This window comes from Gracilinanus agilis, chromosome 4 (assembly GCF_016433145.1).
Source record: "Gracilinanus agilis isolate LMUSP501 chromosome 4, AgileGrace, whole genome shotgun sequence".
Classification (NCBI taxonomy): domain Eukaryota; kingdom Metazoa; phylum Chordata; class Mammalia; order Didelphimorphia; family Didelphidae; genus Gracilinanus; species Gracilinanus agilis.
Window position 1 is genome coordinate 349820176 of NC_058133.1, and position 21196 is coordinate 349841371.

The 21196-nt window shown below is 32.3% G+C and overlaps 1 protein-coding gene across 1 annotated transcript in view; it reads left to right on the top strand.

Moving 5' to 3' along the window:
• Positions 1–21196, top strand: part of GRIK2 (glutamate ionotropic receptor kainate type subunit 2) — a 767698-nt gene that overhangs the window by 522485 nt on the left and 224017 nt on the right. The gene's annotated exons all lie outside the window — the stretch shown is intronic.

The window sequence follows — 21196 nt, forward strand, 5'->3', positions numbered from 1 at the left end:
TATATTAGAAAATAATAGTATTTTGATAGCAAAAACTTTCTTCTCACTAAATTCTGTTTGCCACAATGTTAAGACAGACAGCAATTAAGAAAATCATAATTAAGTAACTTTAAACAAAAAGAATCTGATACAAAAGAAAGTTCTAGAATTTGGTGACATGCTATATTAGGAAGAAAAAAGAAAATCGTTTTGAAAATATAACCTCAGCCAGTTAAGTAGCAGACAGAAATAATCCCTCACCACCAACCTCCAATTCTTCCAACTCCCTCTGACACCCAAAAAGAGAAAGGTTATGTTGGTCACAAATTGAATTTTTAAAGGCCACATGAAACTTGATTACATAGAAGTCCCATCAGTCGATGAAAATGCTAGGCATTCCCATCCTCCTAAAATGTAAAGTAGAAATGTATTGTGAGGACTTTAACCAATATACCCTGAATTTGAACATACTATTTCTTCACAAAAACAAAAGGGAAAAAAGAACAAAAATGCACATAATTTGGCTTCAGAATTCTTTGAGAGTAAGACTTTTACAGAGCCAATATCAATGAGGTACTCCTTAAATATCCAAACCTATTTCATTTAAATTAATTAAATTAAATTAATTTATTCCATGTTATTATATATTTTATTTAAATTTTAAAGGATTATCAGAATACTTAAAATATTGTAAAATGTATTATTTTCAGATTCTTAAATAGCATACTGAAAACCAAACTAACTTTTTTTCCCAAATGATTTAGCATCATTACAAGGTCTTGATTAGTGCAAATAAATTAATAAAAGTGCTTAGCACAGTACCTGGCACAGATAAAAGTTTATTCTCTCCTCTTCTCTCCCCACCCCCAACTCTCATTCTTGATATCTCAAGCAACTTCTATTACAAAGAATTTTCTGATTTAGTGGCTATTCCTACAAAGATTAAATCACAGATCTGGGGAGGGGGGAGTCTATTTTATGTGATGAAAATAGAAAATGGTTGTTTGGCTAACCACTTTCTTTCAAATACTCATATATTTTGTTTTGCCTTATCTATCACTTTCTCTCCTCTTTCGCCTACCATCTTACACCTACCTGTTATTTACTATATTATCTCCATTTTTCTACTAGAATTATTCTAACTACTAAGGAACTTGAATACCTATTTAAAATCACAATGCCAACATTAAATATTTAATTTTAGCATCCACATGATTTCAGTCATTCTATAACCTAAAGTTCATTAAAAATGAATGGTTAAAGGCATTATGACTGATTATTAATTAATTATATTTATTAATTTAATTTAAAATTTATAGGCAGTATTATATACCAAAATCATTACATACCAAACAAGAAGGCAAAACTAAAAAAGGTATCTTTTTTTCAGGAACTTTGAAGTAGTAATTAAAAATAGGGAAGGCTCCATATGTAAGCATTTAAAACACTTTTAAAACATTTTTTGAGTATCAAATGTGAAATACAATTCTTTTTTATATACATATTGTATATATTTGTCATCTTTCTGTTAAAATTGGTTTTCATGACTTATCTGACAGAAGTTTATGTTTTGACAAAGAATTTGGATATTATTATGGATACAATTGTTATCAATCTTGTTACAGAGTTATTACTGCTTAGCCCTTTGTTATATTAAATCTATAAAATTTTCAAGTAGGTTATAGTGGAAGTATTTTCTCATTGTTCGTATTGTTCTATATCTTAATTATATTCGTCAGTCCTCCCCAATTGGGGATATTTTCAGTTCACTTTGGTTAGTCTGCCATTTTGATTCTTCCCGGGTTGTAGTGTTTTATAAATCATAGGGAAATAGTGTGTTCCCTCATATCTGGAATTTATGTCTTCTGCACCTGTCTCTTAGAATCCCTAGCTCAATTTAAAACCCTGTTCATATACCATCTCCAGCTTTATAATTTTCTTCATCAGATTCCAATAGTTAGAACTCAATGCTTAAAAGTACTTTATGTTTACTTTGTTTATGTTTTCTAGTTTCTTATATTTGTACCTGTCTCTTCCAATGGAATGTGAGTTCCTTGGGGTTAGAGATTATGTTTTTCTTTCTATTTCCAGTACTTACTATAGCAGGCAAAAAAAAGTATGCAAGGTAAAAAGCACTTATTTCCTATTATTTCCTATGTGCCAGGCATAGTGCTAAGTATTGGGAATGTAAATAGCAAAAAAGAAAGATAATCCTTAACCTCAAGGAGGTTATATTCTAACAGGGGGAAACAATTTATAAAAGGGATGCAGTAAGCAGGGGTTGAGGTAGAGGGATAAAGAATACTAAAATGGGGACCCAGAGGTAACAGTTGGGAGGGGAATGAAGCATGACTATCGTAGAGTTGTCTCCAAAATGGAGGCCTGGAAAGGAACTTATTACTCATGAGAAAAGGGGTCTTCATGTGGAGTGAATTTGCTGATTCAGAAGGATCAAGGTGAAAAAGGAAGTTCCATGATAAGAGGGAAGCTGAGGCATGGTGGTATGGTCTTAAGAATCAGAAACAGCTGTTATTCATGTGTTTTAGTCATGTCTGTCTCTATGTGACCCCATTATTTTTTTTGGCAAGGATATTCGAGTGGTTTGTGATTTCCTTCTAGCTCACTTTACAGATGTGGAAACTGAGGCAAAGAGAATTAAGCAATTGTCACAGGGTCACATAGCTAGTTTCTAAGGCCTGATTTGAATTCAGGAAGATTCATCTCCTTGACTTCAGGCCAAGAACTCTATTGTGCCACCTATTTGCCCCAAGCATTGCTATAAAAGATGCCTAATAAATTCTGTTGAATTGAATTATACATTCACACATAGACATAAGCTTAGCTATGAATATATATTTCCACAACTCAGTGACGAAGGGCTAGTTATTTCTAAGCAGATCAGCAGCTTTTTAAAACCCTGTGATCAAATTATAAATAAAATATATATTTCCATTTTATTATAAGCCATCACATCTGAAGAGCATATTTGGGAATTATAAATAAGACAAAAACATAGGAAGTTTAAAAAATCTGTTTATTGTGGCAAAAATACTTATAGAATATTATATTATTATCAGACTTTCCTTCCCATCCTTGCTAAGTATTCATATCTTATATATAATCTTCTGAAAAATATGTCCCTCGGTTATTTCCTCTCAGATGAATTTTGAATCTTTTCTATACACTGAGGTCCCTATATGATGTTTAAAGAAATTTAAACCAATCTAATAGATTAAACTACAGGTTTTCTTTTTTTAAGCAAAACAAAAAAGCATTACTTCAGTACTGATTCAGAGTCAAATTCTAACATTTTCTGTATTTTGGGGAAGAAGAAAGGAGGGGATGGCTTAGAGGACAACCACCATTTGTTGGACATTTCCAAAGTTAAAAGAGAGATTTGGAATCATCGATGTCACTATAGGAATGAATGTGCACATTCATGGCTCTATTGAGACCTGTTGTTAAAGTCAATTTTTATGCTGTTTAGAAGGTTGTATGGTTGTAATACCTGGGTCACTGCCAGGAATAGCCACAGAAACAAAATACCCAGTGTCCCTCGATCTTTTCAAAACAATCTGTCACTGTGCAGAGAGTTTTGAATTACCCTGAATCTTGTTATTAGCCAGCATTATTTCAGTTATGCAAGACTCAAAGGTTGGTGGAATTCTTTTTTTTTTGAGGGGGCAGTATAATAGCACATAGATTCATCTCCTTAAATCATTTTACTTTTTTTTAATTATTTATCCATCTGAAGTTATTTCAATCCTTGCTTTCACATCTTGGAGGAGTTTTCTGATTAAAGACTGGATTACTCTGATATTGATACATATAATGATTTTTAATTTTATTTTGTGCTATTACTGCATCATTGTGGTATTTTGTAGTATAAAGGGAAAAAAGCAGCAACTTTGAACTCAGAGGATAATGTTTTAAATTCCACAGTAAGTAATCCATATAAAATGGGAAAATTACTCTTGAAGGCTTGTTATCTTCTTTATAGAACAGGCATACTGCTTATATAGTACTGAGAAAAGAATTTTGTAAAAAATTTTAAAGTGCAATATCAATGCATTATTTTTTAAACTCCTTAACTTCTGTGTATTGGCTCCTAGGTGGACCAGTGGGTAGGGGTGGGCAATGGGGGTCAAGTGACTTGCCCAGGGTCACACAGCTGGGAAGTGTCTGAGGCCAGATTTGAACCCAGGACTTCCCGTCTCCAGGCCCGACTCTCAATCCATTGAGCTACCCAGCTGCCCTCAATGCATTATTATCAGCATCAAAATCATTATATTTTTCAAGTAGTTTTTTTAAAGACTGAATAAAGTCTTGTTTTCCATATTCTATAAAGTATATAATGTGACCTGGCCAGTTCAACCCAATTTAACAAACATTTGTTTATATAGCCCCCAATGAAAGTGATATTACAATAAAAATACCACAGAGAAAGGCATTGTTCCCTGGAGTAAGACTCTGACAGATACTGAAAATAATATCTAACTTTTTTAGTGCTTTAAGGTTTGCAAAGCATGTTGCATGTTATCTCATTTGATCTTCACAACAACTCTGTGAAGTAGCTACTACTTTATCCCCATTTTACAGAATACTAAAAAGGATGAGAGAGGTTAAATGACTTGGGCAAGGTTACACAACTATAATCTGTAACAGAATTCAATATCTATAATATATTAAGAAAGAAACACAAATATAAAGTAATTTTTCCTAAAGCACAGATCTCATCATCCTGTCTTTAGAATCAAATGTAAACTCATTTGATTTTTTTAAAGTCTTATATCACCAGGAACACACTTAAGAATATTTTTATACATACTTTCCTTTTCACATTTTTGGGTGCAGACAAACCAGCTTTCTTGTCATTGTTCAACTATGACACTGCATTTCCTGTTTATATGCCTTTCTGATGTCTACATCCCATGCCTGGAATGTCCATCTTCCTACCCTCTGAATCTCAGAATCCCTTCCAAAAGAGCCTTTTCTGATCTCCTGGCATGCTAGTTAGTACCTTTTTCTCAAAAAATTTCCTATTAATTTTAAAATTATTTTATATATGTCTATGTCCCCTCCATAGTTAGAATTGTATATCACTCCTGGATTTTCACCAGTCTCGTGGATTGTGCGACACTGATCACTTTTGAATATGTTTGATTTTTGTCTTTTTGACTTGTCCCCAGTGTCTGGCAAATAATAAATGCTTAATAAATGTTTGTGAATAATTTATTGATTATTTGGAGGTGGTATGAGCTCCTCGGGATACAGGAATGATATCATATTTTCCTTTTGTTCATTCCATGTTAAACTACCTTATAAGAATCTATGATCCAAGCAGAACAAATTTTACTTTGGAAATACTATGTGTTAGCTTTTCTGTTCTAACTTTGAGATGCTAGCTTTCTTCTCCAATCATGTTTATCTGAGATCCTTTGCTTAAAGTCTCCTCTTATTGTATTATGACAGTTATGAAAAGAAAAGCTAAAGTTTGAAAAAATGTGTTTCCAAACATTGAAACAATGAAGTAGAAAAAAAGAAAAAGCTGTGAATAGAAAACATTACCACTAGTAGGAACCTTTCAAGATATTTTATGTAGAATTGCATTACATAGACTTTACCTTGATTATTGAGTAGTAAATATCCTTTAAAGGGAAGTATATGTTTCTAACAAAGCCCATTCAGAAGGATATTTCCTTTACCAAATGAAGCAAGGAAGAGTATTTGCATCTTTTAATGGAAAAAATAAAAATATATCTCTAGCCTTAAGCACTTACTCATTTAATGCTTCAATTGCTAATTTTCTCCAGTGAAGGTTCTATTATAATTTTATTTTGGAAAATGTTTATTGCTAAGTTTGGGCCCAATAAACTTTTATTCATGTATCTGATACAGAAATGATCCATTTTTAAAATTCTAAAGTTTAATGAGCAGTAGAAGTCTATGGAATTATATCACCAATTATAATTATAATTTCTGTGACTTTTGTGGGATAATATTTTGCATGGATTTTTTTAAAGTAAAAAAGCAAAAAAGTCTGCAGATATTTCTGTATTCACTACCTACTTCTGCTATTTTTTTCATGAAACTAGTTTAAAGAGTACCCATAGAGGGCTTTGAGGAAGACTGTCTATAAACAAGGATATACTTGGAGGATTTTTTTTTCCTTTTCTACGATATGAATTCTAAACTATTTGTTAATAATAGCTAGATCAAAAAAGGCACTTTGCCATCAGTGGGCCTCAGGGAAGTGAATATTTCCCAGAAAAGCTGCTGTAGTTTTTCTTATACCCTCTTATCTGCTCTTTGAATCTTTTTTTATCCCCCATTGAATATTGTTACATTACTTCCAGTATTCATGCATTCTCACACAGATAATCATGCCCTTCTTTGATGATGATATTTAGCTGCTAAATGGTGTCAGGAATATTGAGAGATGGTTCAAGTCTAGGCTCTCCTTGAATCGTTAATTTACTATGAGGTAAAGCCAGGAAAAACAACAGAGGAGAAAAGTGCAAAGTGTTTAGGTCCCAATATGGAGTTTTTAGAGTAAAATTTAAGTATCATCTTACCCTTCACTGTGCCTCCTGGTTCTCTATAAGTTACAATGCTTGAAGAGTTGGTAATACCTTCTACTAAGAGTGCCTGAGTTCTCGTGTAACCTTTGAAACATCACTCTTCAAATACCTTATGCTTTTCAAATCTTCACAATTTTTCAATTGGGATATATATATATATATATATATATATATATTGAGAGACAATCTGGATTAGTGGATAGAGAACCAGCCTGGAGTCAGGAAGATCTAGAATATAAGTATTACCTCTGGCATATTATCACTCTATGATAATTTGCAAATAACTTAAACTTTAAGTCCTTCAAACAGATTTCTAAAACTATAAATTATAGAGCAGTTACTGATCTATATTGTTTGAGGGGTTTCCTCACTCAGAATTTCCTTCAATAAAAGCACAGGTCTAGATACCCTTCTTCCTCAATAAACAATAATTAATATCATTAATATAAACTAAGGTTGTCTATTTTAAACTAGCATCAATTATTTTATTTTAAAACTGATTGACATATAAAATTCCTTTGGCCTGTGTTAAGGAACACTTCCAATTCAAATGCTATGAACGAAATGGAGTTGGAGAATGATAAACATGTATAAAATTGAACAATTTGCACAGTATACCATTGATGATGTAGAATACATGGGAATTGACCAATTTATGAAGGGAACAGGTAAAAGAGAAATGGGAAACTTAATTCTAAGGTTTTAGAGACCTGAAAAAATGTCAAAGTGTGAACAACTAGCTATATAATAAACAGTAAATAATTCTTTGTACTTTTCTTGAACTTAGGGTATTAGAAAATTTCATTGTAAAGTAAAAAAATTGGCTAATGTATTCTAGCCTATAAAAATAATTGTCTTTCTTTTCATTTTTTAAACGTTTATCTTCTATCTTAGAATCAAGACAGCAGAGTGATAGAGGTCAAATTTGAAGCCAGCACCTCTTGTCTCTAGACTTGGCTCTCAATCCCCTGAGTCACCTAGTTGCCCTCAGTCACCCAGTTTATTTTTTTTCTTCGTTTTTTTTTTTTTTTTGGTCATCCAGTTTTAAGAGAGGATACTATGGCACCCATGAGGCAGCTAAGTAGCATAGTGGATTGTAGCACTGAATCTGGAGTCACGAAGTTTCATCTTCCTGAGTTCAGATATGATCTCTGATACTTACTACCAATGTAACTCTGGGCATGATGAAGATGATTATGATAATGACTAGGAAATGTTTTGTATGCAATTTTTGGATATAGTGATGATTTCTAACAAAGGATGATTCCTTAAAAGAAATCTTAAAAATTCCAACTGCCTCTGGAATTTCATGGGTTTAGAGAACTGCTGGTGAGAACTTTTTTCTATCAATGAAAGCCATACTTTTCTTAAAATTTAAAAGTCTTAGAGAATTGCCTGGGAAACTGAGAGGTTTTGTTGCCTACACAGGGTAGGGATGCATTCTTTATCTTTGACAATAGATTAACATTAGACATTATATTTGACCTAAATCTTGTTTCCTTTTCATTGAACATATGCATTTTTGTCTTTTTTGTTTCTTCACTAATCTTAGACAAGGTGAACCTCTTAAAGGATAGAAATTCCCACTTTCACTATGTAAGCACTGGATCATAATCTATTAACTTCAAGTTTTTTGGACTTTTTCACCTTTTCTAAATTCTCTCTAAATAAATTTAGAGTTCAATGGAATCTGCATTTTAGAGATTATTTCTGGGAAGGAAAAAATGAAAAATTGTCTTAAATATTTTTACTTCTTGTCACCTGATAATGAGAATCAGTTGGTCTGTATACCTTCTTATATTTAACATTCATTTACCTTGACCTAGTAATTTTATTCAAATTGAGGCAATGTGTTGTAATGGAGAGAACATTGTTTGGAATCAAAAGATCTGGGTTCAAATCTCTAGTCTGTCACCATCCAGTGATAATATGGAAATATATCAAACAATTGACTTTATTTTAAGTCTCAATATTTTAATCTACTAAATAAATAGTTTTGAAAGGATCATCTCTAAGGACACTTTTTGCTTTGAAAAATAGGAAAATAAAATAAAAATTAAATGATCCTGGAAGTTCATAGAAAAAGCTGGACAGTGTCAGTTCGATGTATTTTATGCACATTTCATGTCTCTTTTTTTTCTGTTTCTAAATTGTAACCCTTACTTTTATTTTTTTAAATCAATGCAGAGAGTCATGTGTTAGCAATGTTTTGCCTCCTGGATTAGTAGAACTTAAATTTCTAAGTGTATTCATTTTACCAAAACTCTACTACAATATGGAGGAGATCCTGTAAAATTTGTTATAATGACACTTTATCTATATTCTTTGATGGATCCCTCAATCATTGCAATGACATATAAAGGCATATAGAATACATGTCCCCAACAGTGTGTTTATTTATATGTACAGATTTTAAAAAAAAGAAATTGCAATACATATTCTCAAAGTACTGATTAGTTACATCTATTGCCTATTATTGATTCATTACCCTAACTGTGGAATTCCCATCTTTTGATGCCATTTCAAAGACCTCGGTGGAAATGTTTTCCCAGAGCAGAATTACAAGTACACGTTTTGATTAGGAAGGTCCCTGTAGTTCATGGTCATCCATCTTAGTGCTAGTAGTTGTTTCTTGGTCCACTGGTTATGGTCCCATAGCTTCAACCTGTGAAAGTTGATGAAAAAAGGCTTGACAGAAAATGCCTAGCTGAAATAATAGCTTTGAAAAATAAGCAAATAAAAAATCTTCAGTTGTTTTAAAGGCACTAAAGATGTGGCTTGAGTTTAAATAATGTACTAATTTAATTCCTAGTTTTCTGCTTCATTTGAAAAAAAATTTGAATGTGTTTGTTTTAAAGAATATTGTTGGCGACATTTATTTCTCCAAAACTTTGGTTAATAAATCAAAGGATAAATTTTGTTGTGTAATGATATATTCCACTTATTATGTAAGGGTCTCTCTCTTGGCATTTAAAAGTTCAGCTGTCAGAATAATAGAAATTTATTAGAAAATTATTCACGTTTAAATTAACTGATTTTATAGAACAAGGAAAATCACATAAATTATTTTTAAAGACCCTTGATTCTTCAAAACAGTATTTTTAAGTCATGTGTATAAGTAAACTGGAAAGCAATAATAAGTTGTTAGATCTACTTCTAATCTCTGCTGTGCTGAGGAGCAACAGTGTAGAATATTATATTCATCTCTATGTGAGCAATATGAATAATTCTGAATGATTTTGTATTACAAGTGATAATATCAAATATACAACTTGGAGATTTAACTTAGTTTTTAAAGTTATGATGACATTGAATATTTTTGGACATTTCATTTTTTCTGGAACATTTTCTTTGGTAAAACTGCATTGGGTGAATAAAATTGTGCAAAATCAGTGACAGGTATATTAGTAATATATACAGGTCAGATTTTATAATCAGCATTCCAAAAGATCTACTCCCAGAGGAAAACATACTTGTGTGTATTTGTACTTGTGCTTATGCACACAAATAATTGCATACAAGTGCAAAAGTTTCTGAAAGTTTTCATTCTCTGAACAGTTATGAGTTGATAAGCTCGTTGATCATTCTGTCACTAAAATCAAGTTGGTAGAATTTAGTCAATATCTATTGAAATCATCAAGAGGCTTACTTAAGCATTAATAAAGTAACAGCTGCTACAGCAGCAGCCAAATATGCTACTGTTAGTTTTTAATTTAATCTTAATTGCTTTGAGTCAGACCCTTACAAGTGGGAAATCATACTGTTTGATTCAATTGCCTAATTTGCCTTTCCATTTTAGTCTATATAGTTTACTATTTAGTTTGGACAAAAGTTAAATCATAGAATAATAGAAGTTCAGAGTAAGAGAACTTTCAGTGCCTATCTACCTGAAAAGGAATCACCATTACATCGTTTTGGACAAGTAAAGGCAGGGTTTTAATGAATGCAGATAAGGAACCCCCTGAAGTGGTCACATTATTTGAATTCATACAGCATACTTCCATTTGTCTATATCCAATGACCACAATTTTCATAAATATAAGTTTGAATTTTATTAATTCTAAATACATGTAAATTCTTCAAGGGATTCCTTATTGGCACTAATTGGGACTTACATGTAGTTGTCCCATCTTTACTTGACAGCTTCCCATACTGCTTCCCCAGACAAACCAGTCTACTTTTTAATTGCTAAGTATTCAGAAAAATTTCCTTGATATGAAGCCAAAATTTGTTGGTTGTTTTTTTTTTTTGTTGTTGTTATTTTCTACCTCTGGCTTCTATATCTGCCCTGTGTGGTCAAATAGAGCAAATCTCATTCCATTTTTACATGATAACCCTTTCAAAGGTTTTGAATATTTGAAGATAGTTATCATCTTCATTCCTTTAATTGATTCCTATATAACAAGGATTCAAGGTCCTTTATCATTGAAAATGCCCTGTTTTGGATGTCACTGAAATTGTCAATGTACTTCATAAATTGTGGCATTTAGACATGAGCAGAATATTCCAGATGCTGCCTTATTAGGGCATTCAGTAAAAACTAAATACATATTTTCTGAATGGATGCCAATATGAAGATGTTAGATTTATTTAACAGATGATCTGAATCATTATCTTCTGTCTTAGAATAATATTGTGTATTAGTTCTAAGCAGAATCAATCCTGTGTGTTGATTCTAAGGAGAAGGGCTTTAAGGGCTACGCAATGAAGGTTAAGTGGCTTGCCCAGAGTCATAAAGCTAGGAAGTGTCTGAACCCGTGACCTCCTGTCTTTGGGTCTGGCTCTCAATCTACTGAACCACCTAGTTACCCTCTGATTTGAGTTTTGAAGGAGACCTGTGGTTAATGAGCATTCTTGTAGAAGTTATAATTGAGGTTGTATTTTTATTAATCTAGAACTCATTTTTAAGTTCTTAGAGCAGCTTATTTTTTTAAACCCTTACCTTCCATCTTGGAATCAAAACTGTGTATTGCTCCAAGGCAGAAGAGTGGTAAGGGCTAGGCAATGGGGGTTAAGTGACTTGCCCAGGGTCACACAGCTGGGAAGTGTCTGAGGCCAAATTTGAACCTAGAACCGCCTGGCTCTCAACCCACTTAGCTACCCAGGTGCCACCAAGCAGCTTATTTTTGCCTGAGGTCTATAAGTAAAAAAAAAAATTGAATCAGCAGTGCCCAAAGATATTTTAATGCAGGGATTGATAATAGTTTAGTAAATACTAAAAAATAAAATTCTGTTGTGCTTGGAATGTCAAATGTACAGGATTCATGCTAATGTATAAATATTTTATTTCTAGAGAAAAGTTAATAAAAAATTAAAACCTTTAAACCTTGAAAGTGATTTGAAAGATGGAGTATTTAAAATCTTTATCTAAATTATTTCTCAGCATCTCTTTATTACAAGACTATTATATCTCTAGTGGGCTTGCACTTTTTATGCTCATGTTCTTGTTTACATGTTTTTGACATTTTGCATACAACAGCTCACACTCAGATCTTCACTGAAAACAAGAGTGGAAATTAACATATGGAATGAACATAAATATTGATCAACATTGGAGGTATTTTAGCTCAAAGGTAAATAGGAAAATGATTGTTCAGGATGGAAATTCATTCAAATTGATAAGTATTTCATAAAAAGAATAGAATTCTAACAATTTGTGTCAGTAGCATTACTGGAAAGGAGAGATGATATGTAGAAAATGAAATAGTATGAAATTAATGAAACCTAGAAAAAATACTTAAGTAGAATAACTTGAAAATAGAAAGAACAGACTACAAATTTAAGAGAAATTTGTCATAAAATAATAAACGTGACCTGTGGGGCTGGGTCACTTACCCTTTTCCTTTGCATTCAAGAGCCACCTTTCACAGAGAACAGAGGGAAATATAGAGATGGTTTTGCTCTGGGGTGTAAAGGGAAGATTATCCCAGGATGATGGGTCACTGTAGCTAACCCAACATCATCTTTCATCCTCCATTTCTTACTTCTGATACTTACCATAGATTCTAATGGAGAAAGAAGAAATAGACACATCCAGTGACTTGGTTATTTGAATGTAGTCTGGATCCTTCCTACAACTTTCTCCTAGACTCAGTGGTACTCTAGTCAAGCTCATTCCCTGTTGGAATCAGCTTAGCTGTTGACTTCCCTGCCCCAAACAGCAAAACAAAGAAACCAAAACAAAACCTCTCCTGATCCTTCTTATCAAGAGGTACCATCTTTCTGCATTTAGATTGAGGAAAAAATCAGAAGTTAACACTCATCTCTGAATCTCAGAACATTTTGTTTTTTATAGCTTAACCTACATTACTTAAAAACTAGGGCTTTGAATGGTTCAAAGTAGGCAAAACTAAGTTTAAATTATGGCCACCAGTTCTTAAACTCCTTTGTTTAACCTTCATGGGAAAGAAAAGAGTCCAATGGAAAATATATTTTTGTTCATTTTGTTTTGTTTGTCTCAAGAAACTGAAAAGGTTGTTCTGTATTTTAGGGAAAAGGATAAAGTTCTGATAAAAAGAAAGTCTTTTGTAAAGTTAATATTTTTAAAATTAAAATTTAGTTGTTACTTTAAAATAAATCTTGTTTTGTTGTTTCTTTAGTTTGATGAATAAAAATGTCCTTTATAATTGAACATTTAATGTGTTAACTTTAAAAAATGTCCCTTTATCCACACTGTAATGAGATATTCTCAATATACCCATACTTTATTATACCCCAGCCTCCTTTTTAAAGTCAGGGCCTATGATTTCATCAGTTTAGAGAACTACTGATGAGGAAACATCATTAAAAATGGAAATCTGCTTTGAAACTTGTAGTCTTTCCTGGGACACTAAAAGGTCAAGTTACTAATCCAGAGTCAAACAGTCATTATGTGTCAGAGGCAGGATTTTAATCAGCATCTTCCTAACTTAGAAACAAACTCTCCACTACACCATATTGCTTTTATAATTATGTCACTGCCCTGTTAAAAAGCATGCAGTTACTGACTCCCCATTGCTTAGAGGAAGAAAGCAAACCCTTGATCCTAGATGGGACCCAAACTACTTGTTTCAGATTTATCTCCCACTAGCTGAAAATAAACTGCTCTACTCGTTCTCTTGGAACTTTACTGCTTTTACTCAGTCTATTAATACTTGATTCTCTGCTTATCCAAACCCTTTTCATGCTTCAAGATCCAATTCAATTTCCCACATTTCCCTGAAGACCTTCCTAACTACCTAACTGGAAGTGACCTCTCCCTAAGGAAATAATAGTTATTATCTAATTCATCACCGAACTTTTACTACCTGTGTATTCTTATCTTTTCTCTGTACACTCTTGCTTGTTCAACTCATCAGTTCCCATGGGCTCAGTTATGATCCTCAAGCAGATGACTCCAAGAAATACATATTTTTCCATAGTCTCTTGACCTTCAGCCCTCTATCACTTACAGGAGTAAAAAAAAGTAAAGGCTATGTCAATATTATTATTGAAAAATCTTCTCTCCATTAGTGACACTAGGGCCACTATATGTGGAATATCTAAATTCTCCTTAAGCTCAATAAGGAAGTAGAAATGAAAGAAGAACAAGGAATTCTAGATGAGACCTAGTATACACAGAGATTCTCTGTGCTAGAGGCTGCACAATTTTGAGGTTGTGGAATAATTGAATCTCAAGCTATTTGAAAGTGGGAAGGGATCAAAAAATGAGGAAAAAATACATCTAAGTCATGTAACCAGCAAGTTAAGTTACAGGACTTCATTTTTCTCTTTTCTCCACTAACTCCCCTTCAAACATAAACCAAAGAGGAATTTTGCACCAAAGATAGAGTAAATACAGTTATTTAAACATTATGAGAAAGCAAGAACTATAATGAAATAATGGCCTTTTGAAATAATAGTGAAAAGTACTAATCTTTAACATATTAACTTAGTATATCTTCCACCTCAGTTTTCATGGTCGGTCAGAGTATATAATCCAAATCATAAGTTTAAGTTTTGGAACCACTCAAGGGGGTTCCAGGCTGCTACATTCTCTGTTGGCACACTATGTGCCTGCTCTTCCTTCAGCATCCTATTATAATTAACAGTGAACCATAGCTCTACATGGGCTGAGTCACAGGAGGAGTGTAAACAGAAGGTAGAAGAATTAAGTTTACCCCTGATTAGGGTAGTCCTCGGTTAATAAAATTCAACTGAAATTCTGTCTGATTCATCCACCTGGACCTTCTCGAATTCTTTGAATGAATATTTAAAAAAATGTAATCTTCCCAGATTTAGAAGTGGAAATAGAATATTTTAAATAACCTTATCTTAGAAAAAGAAATCAAGTCAACCATCAATGAGCTCCCTAAGAAAAAATCCTCAGGACTAATTAGATTCACAAGTGAATTTCTACCAAACACTTGAAGTGCAATTAATCTCAATACTATAGAAACTATTTGAAAAAAAGACAAAGAAAGAATCCTACCAAATCCATTTTATGATGCAAATATAATTTTGATAGCTAAAATAGCGGAGAAAGTAAACTTTAGAACAATGTTTTAATGCATACTGATGCAAAGTTTAAAAAATACTAGCTAGGAGATTATAGCAATATATCAGAAAGATTATACACTATGACAAGGTGGGATTTAGACTAATAATGCATGGCTGGTTCAGTATTAGGAAAACTATTGGCATAATTGACCATATCAATAACAATCACAAAAATTATTTCCATCATAGATGCAAAAAAACCTTTTGATAAAATATAACACTTGTTTCCAATTCCTATTGAAAACACTAGAAAGCATACCAGATCTCAGAGTGTATTACAAGGTAGTAATCATAAAAACATCTGATAACAGTTAAGAAATAGAGTGGTGGACTAATGGAATACATTAGGTACATAATACATAATAGTAAATAACCACAATAATCTAGTTTTTATTGAACCCAGAGATCCAAGTTTTAGAGGTAAGAACTAACCATTTGACAAAAATTTTTGGGAAAACTGGAAAACAGTTTGGCTTAAACTAGCTATATATGCCAACATTTCTCATTACATACCAATATAAGGTCAAAATGGGTACATGATTTAAACATAAAAGGTGAAATCTTAAGCAAATAAGGGGAGAATGGAAAAATGTACTTCTCAGACCTACAGATAAGGGAAGAATTTATGCCCATACAAGATAGAGGGGATAATAAGGAGTAAATAGATAATTTCATTTCATTTTTCAGTTCTTTGGTCATGCCAGACTCTTTGTGACACAATGGACCTGTCTACGAGTTTTTCTTAGCAAATATACTTCAGCGATTTAACATTTTCTTCTTTAGTGTGTCCCCATTTTACAGTTGAAGAACTGAGGCAAATAGGGATTAAGTGACTTCCCAAGGAAACATAGTAAATGTTTGAATCTGGATGTGACTCAGGTCTTTTTGATTCCAAGTCCAGTGCTCTATCCACTGCTTCACCTAGTTGTCCTATATAAAAAAAACAACAAACAAATAAACTAATTATTGTTTAGCTACATCAAACTTTTCATGACCCCTGTTGTAGTTTTCTTAGCAAAGTACTGAATTAGTTTGCCATTTCCTTCTCCAGCTCATTTTACAGATGAGAAAATTGAGGCAAATAGGATGAAGAGACATGCCTAATGTTATAGAAATAGTGTCTAGGGCCAGATGAAATTTTGATCATATTAAATTAAAACACTTTTGCAGAAACATTGCAACAAATAGTAGGAGGTAAATAGGAAATGGGAAAATATTTTTGTAACAGGTGTCCCCGATAAAGGTCACATTTCTCCAATATATAGGGAACTGAGACAAATTCATAAAAAAGTAAAAGCCATTTTCCAGTTTATAAATAAGTAAAGAATATGAGTAGACAGTTTTCAGAAGAAGAAATCAAATTATTGATAGCCACATAAAAATCCTGTGAATCACTACTGATTAGAGAACTCCAAATCAAAACAACTCTGAGGTTCCACCTCATACCTCTCCCATTGACTAATATGACAGAAAAGAAATATGACAAGTGCTGAAGGGGATGTGGAAAATTTAAGAAACTCATGCTCCATTAGTGAAGTTGTATATTAGTGCAAACATTCTGGAGAACAATGTGGAACCATAGCCAAAGGGCTATGAAAATGCATACTCTTTGAGTCAGCAATACCACCACTATGTCTATGTTCCAATGTGATCAAAGAAAAGGGAAAATGACTTATTTGTTCAAAAATGTTTATAGCCACTTTTCGTGGTGACAAAAATGGAAATTGAAGGGCTGTCCATCAATTGGGAAATGTCTAAACAAATTACGATATATGCTTATAATGGAATTATATTGTATTATAAAATATGGTGAGCTGAATGGCTTCTGAAAAATCTGTGAAGACTTATATGAAGTGATCCAAAGTGAAGTAAGTAGAATCATAGTACATAGTAGTAGCAATATTGTAAAGATGATCAAGTATAAAATATTTTAACTACTCTCATCACTAGAAGGATTCAAGATAATACCTAAGGACCCAAAATGAAAAGTGCTATCCATCTACTAGGATAGATAGAACTGATGAACTCTGAATGCAGATTAGAACATAATTTTAAAAACTTTATTATTGTTTTATTTGTATTTTCTTATGCATCATGGCTAATTTGGAAATATACCTATCATGACCTTACAAATACAAGTGAATTTGCTCACATTATCGAGGAGAATGGTGGGTCAGGAGGAAAGAGAAGAATTTGGAATTCAAAATTTAAAAAAATGATTGTTAAAATATTTTTATATGTAATTGGGCAATATTTATGAAATAAATAAAAATGAATTTTTTTAAAAGGAAAGAAAAAGAACAAAATGAAGCTCAAAAAGGCATATTGGCAAGAAGGACTTGTATGAAACTGTGATAAATTTATTATATACTTGAAAAACGTAAGCAATATTTAGTTTTTCGCATTTAATAGTAAAGTTTAAGGGGGCCTAACAGACTTAAAGGCATTTTAAGTTCTTTTCTTTAATAGGCTGTAGTGAAGGAATTTATTACATAGTGACTACTAACGATGAAATCTCTCAATACTTATAGTAGGTATTTTGGAGTTTATTTTTGGAAAGAGTTGAAAGAAGGCAATATGAGATTCGAGCCATTCCCAAGATAATAATCAGAACCTTTATAGCAGTGAATAGTAGCTGCAAGAGAGAAGCAAAGCCTTTAAAAATCTCATTTCCATATCACACTAAAATATTGGAATAAATTTTTTTATAGAAGTCATGTTTCAAATCATAGGACCATAGTTTAAGATTTAAAATTAACCTTAAATGACATTTAGTTTACCTATTTCATCTTATGAACGAGGAACTGATATCTATCTACATTAAATGATACATCTGGGGTCTGATATGGGATTTGACTTCAAATCTTTATTTTAAACCTAATCCTCCATCCATTGTACCGTGTAGCTCCCTGTAGAGAGCTGATCCTAAAGTCAGGAAGTCCTGGTTTTAAGTCCCATCTCTAGCTTATACAGTCTGTGTGATTCTAGGCAAGCCACTTAACCTCTGTAAGAAACTTTCTATGACTAATTTTCAAAGGAGGTATTATCCTATTTTGTCTTTGGGTACTTTCCTCATGTGATAGTTCCTGACATTATAGTTCATTGTAGTTCATGTTCATTATGTTGACAAAGAGGGCATATATTGCTTACACTAAAGAAAAATTCATGGAAGAAATAAAGGATGACATTTTAAAATTTGCATTTGGATTCTGTCTGTTCCTTCCATGCAATCGATATTCTTTTTTTCTTTTCAGGAGTCTTTTGGAGTTGTCCTGGATCATTTACTTGTTGATGATAAGTCATTCATAGTTGATCATCATACATTTTTGTTCTTACTGTGTACCACTTTCTCTTTGTTCATCTCAATTCACTTTGCAACACTTCATACGTCTTTTCAGACTTCATTATATCCTTCATTAGTTCCATGTAGCTCCCTGTAGTTCATTAGTATCCTAATTTTTCCTCTTCCCCTCCAACACTGATAATTTTTTTTCTTTTTTCTTTTGTTACATTAGCCAGTCTGATAGGTGTTAGGTGGTACTTTAGAGTTATTTGAATTTGCATTTCTTTAATCAAAAGTGATTTTGGGTATTTTTATTTATGTCTATAGTTTTAATTTCTTCATCTGAGAATTGCCTGTCCATATGTTTTGATGGATTGTCAATTGGGAAATGCTTTGTATTTTTATCAATATGACAGTTTTCTACATATTAGAGAAACTAAATTTTTACTGAAGATTTGCTATAAAGACTTTTTCCCAGTGTCTTTTTTGCCCTTTAATCTTCATTGCATTGGTTTTGTTTGTGCTGAAACTTCTTATTAATATGATATGGCCAGTTATCATTTTTGCATTTCATAATGACCTGTCTTGTTTTTATCTAAATTCCTCCCTTATCCATCAGTCTGACATTTTACTATCTTTGCCCCACTATTTTTTTTTATAGTATCATCCTTTATTTCTAAATCATGTATCCATTTTGACTTTTGGTATATGGTATGACGTGTTGATCTCCACCTAATTTCTTCCATATTGTTTTTTAGTTTTCACAACAGTTTTTGTCAAATAGTTCTTCCAAATGCTTGGAACTTTGTGTCTATTAAACACTAGATTACTAAGATCATTTACCATTATGCATTGAATACTTAGTCTATTTCATTGGTCCCCCACTTTATTTCATAGCAAGTACTAGATTGTTTGGATTGTTGGCACTTTATAATATAGTTTGAGATCCAGGACAGCTGAGCCACCTTCCTTCATATTTTTCATTAATTTCTTTTATATTCTAGGACCTTTGTTCCTCCAGAAGAATTTTATTATTATTTGTTTTCTAATTCTATGAGATTATTTTGGGGAAATTTGATTGTGGTGGCACTGATTAATTAATTTATGAAGAATTGTAATTTTTAATTTTCTCAGCCTATTCCTGAGCAATTAACATTTTCCCAATTGTTTAAATCTGAATTCATATGAAAAGTGATTTGTAGTTTGAGTCTTATAGTAGTGTGGCTCATCTTGGTAGGGATATTCACAGTATTTCATATTGTTTACATTTACATTAAGTGGGATTTCACTTCCTATCTTTTCCTGCTGGATTTTATTGGTAGTATAGAGAAATTCTGATGATTTTTGTAAGTTTATTTTTCTATCCTGTAACTTGGCTAAAGTTGTTTTTATTATGTTTTCTTTGATTCTCTAGGATTTTCTAGGTATAACATAATATCATCTGCAAAGAGTGATAGCTTTATTTTCTCTTTGGCTATTCTAATTCTTTCAAATTCCTCTGTTCAGTAGTAGTGGTGACAATGTGCATCCTTGTTTTACTTCTCATCTTATTGGAAAGCTATCTTAGCTTAAACACATTACTAATGTTTGCTGATGGTTTTAAATAGAATGGGAATTGTTCTTAAAATGTTTGGTAGAATTCACTTGTGAATCAATCTGGTCCTGATTCTGTTTTTTGGGGGTAATTCATTGATAGCTTGTTCATTTCCTTTTTCTGAGATAGAATTAAATATTAAATTTCCTTTTCTGTTAATCTGGATAATTATTTTTTAAATATTCATCTATTTTTCTTAGATTGTCAGATTTATTGACATAACTGAGCAAAATAACTCCTAAAATTCTCATTAATGTCATTAATTTCATTAATGTAATTTTACGTTTTTCATTTTTAGTACTATAATTTGATTTTCTTTCTTTTTTGATCAAATTAACCAGTGATTTACATATATTAATTATTTTTCATAAATAAATTTCTTGCTTTACCTATTAGTTCAATTGTTTTCTTACTTTAAATGTTATCAATCTTTTATTTGATTTTTCAGGATTTATAATTAATTGCTTATTGTGAGTTTTTTATATAATTTTTTTTTTATTTTTAGAAAAATTTTCCATGGTTACATGATTCATGTTTTTACTTTCCCCTTCACCCCCTCAAACTCTCTCCCACCCAAAGCCAATACTTATTTCCACTGGTTTTAACATGTGTCATCAATCAAGAATTATTTACATATTATTGATAGTTGCATTGGTGTGGTTGTTTCCCCTCTACATTGCCAATCATACTCTCATCAAACCAAGTGTTCAAGCAATTGTTTTTCTTCTGTGTTTCCTCTCCTGTAGTTCTTCCTCTGAATGTGGGTAGGGTTCTTTTCCATAAATCCCTCAGAATCATACTGGGTCATTGTATTGCTGCTAGTACAGATGTCCATTACATTTGATTTTACCAGAGTGTATCAGTCTCTGTGTACAATGTTCTCCTGGATCTGCTCCTTTCACTCTGCATCAATTCCTGGAGGTCATTCCAATTCACATGGAATTCCTCCAGTTTATTATTCCTTTAAGCACAGTAGTATTCCATCACTAACATATATACCACAATTTGTTCAGCCATTCCCGAATTGGAGGACATCCCCTCATTTTCCAGTTTTTTGCCACCACAAAAAGTGCGGCTATAAATAATTTTGTACATGTCTGTTTATCTATTATCTCTTTAGGTACAAACCCAGCAATGGTATGGCTGGATCAAAGCAGAGGCATTATTTTATCACTCTTTGGGCATAATTCCAAATTGCCATCCAGAATGGCTGGATCAGTTCACAATTCCACCAGCAATGCA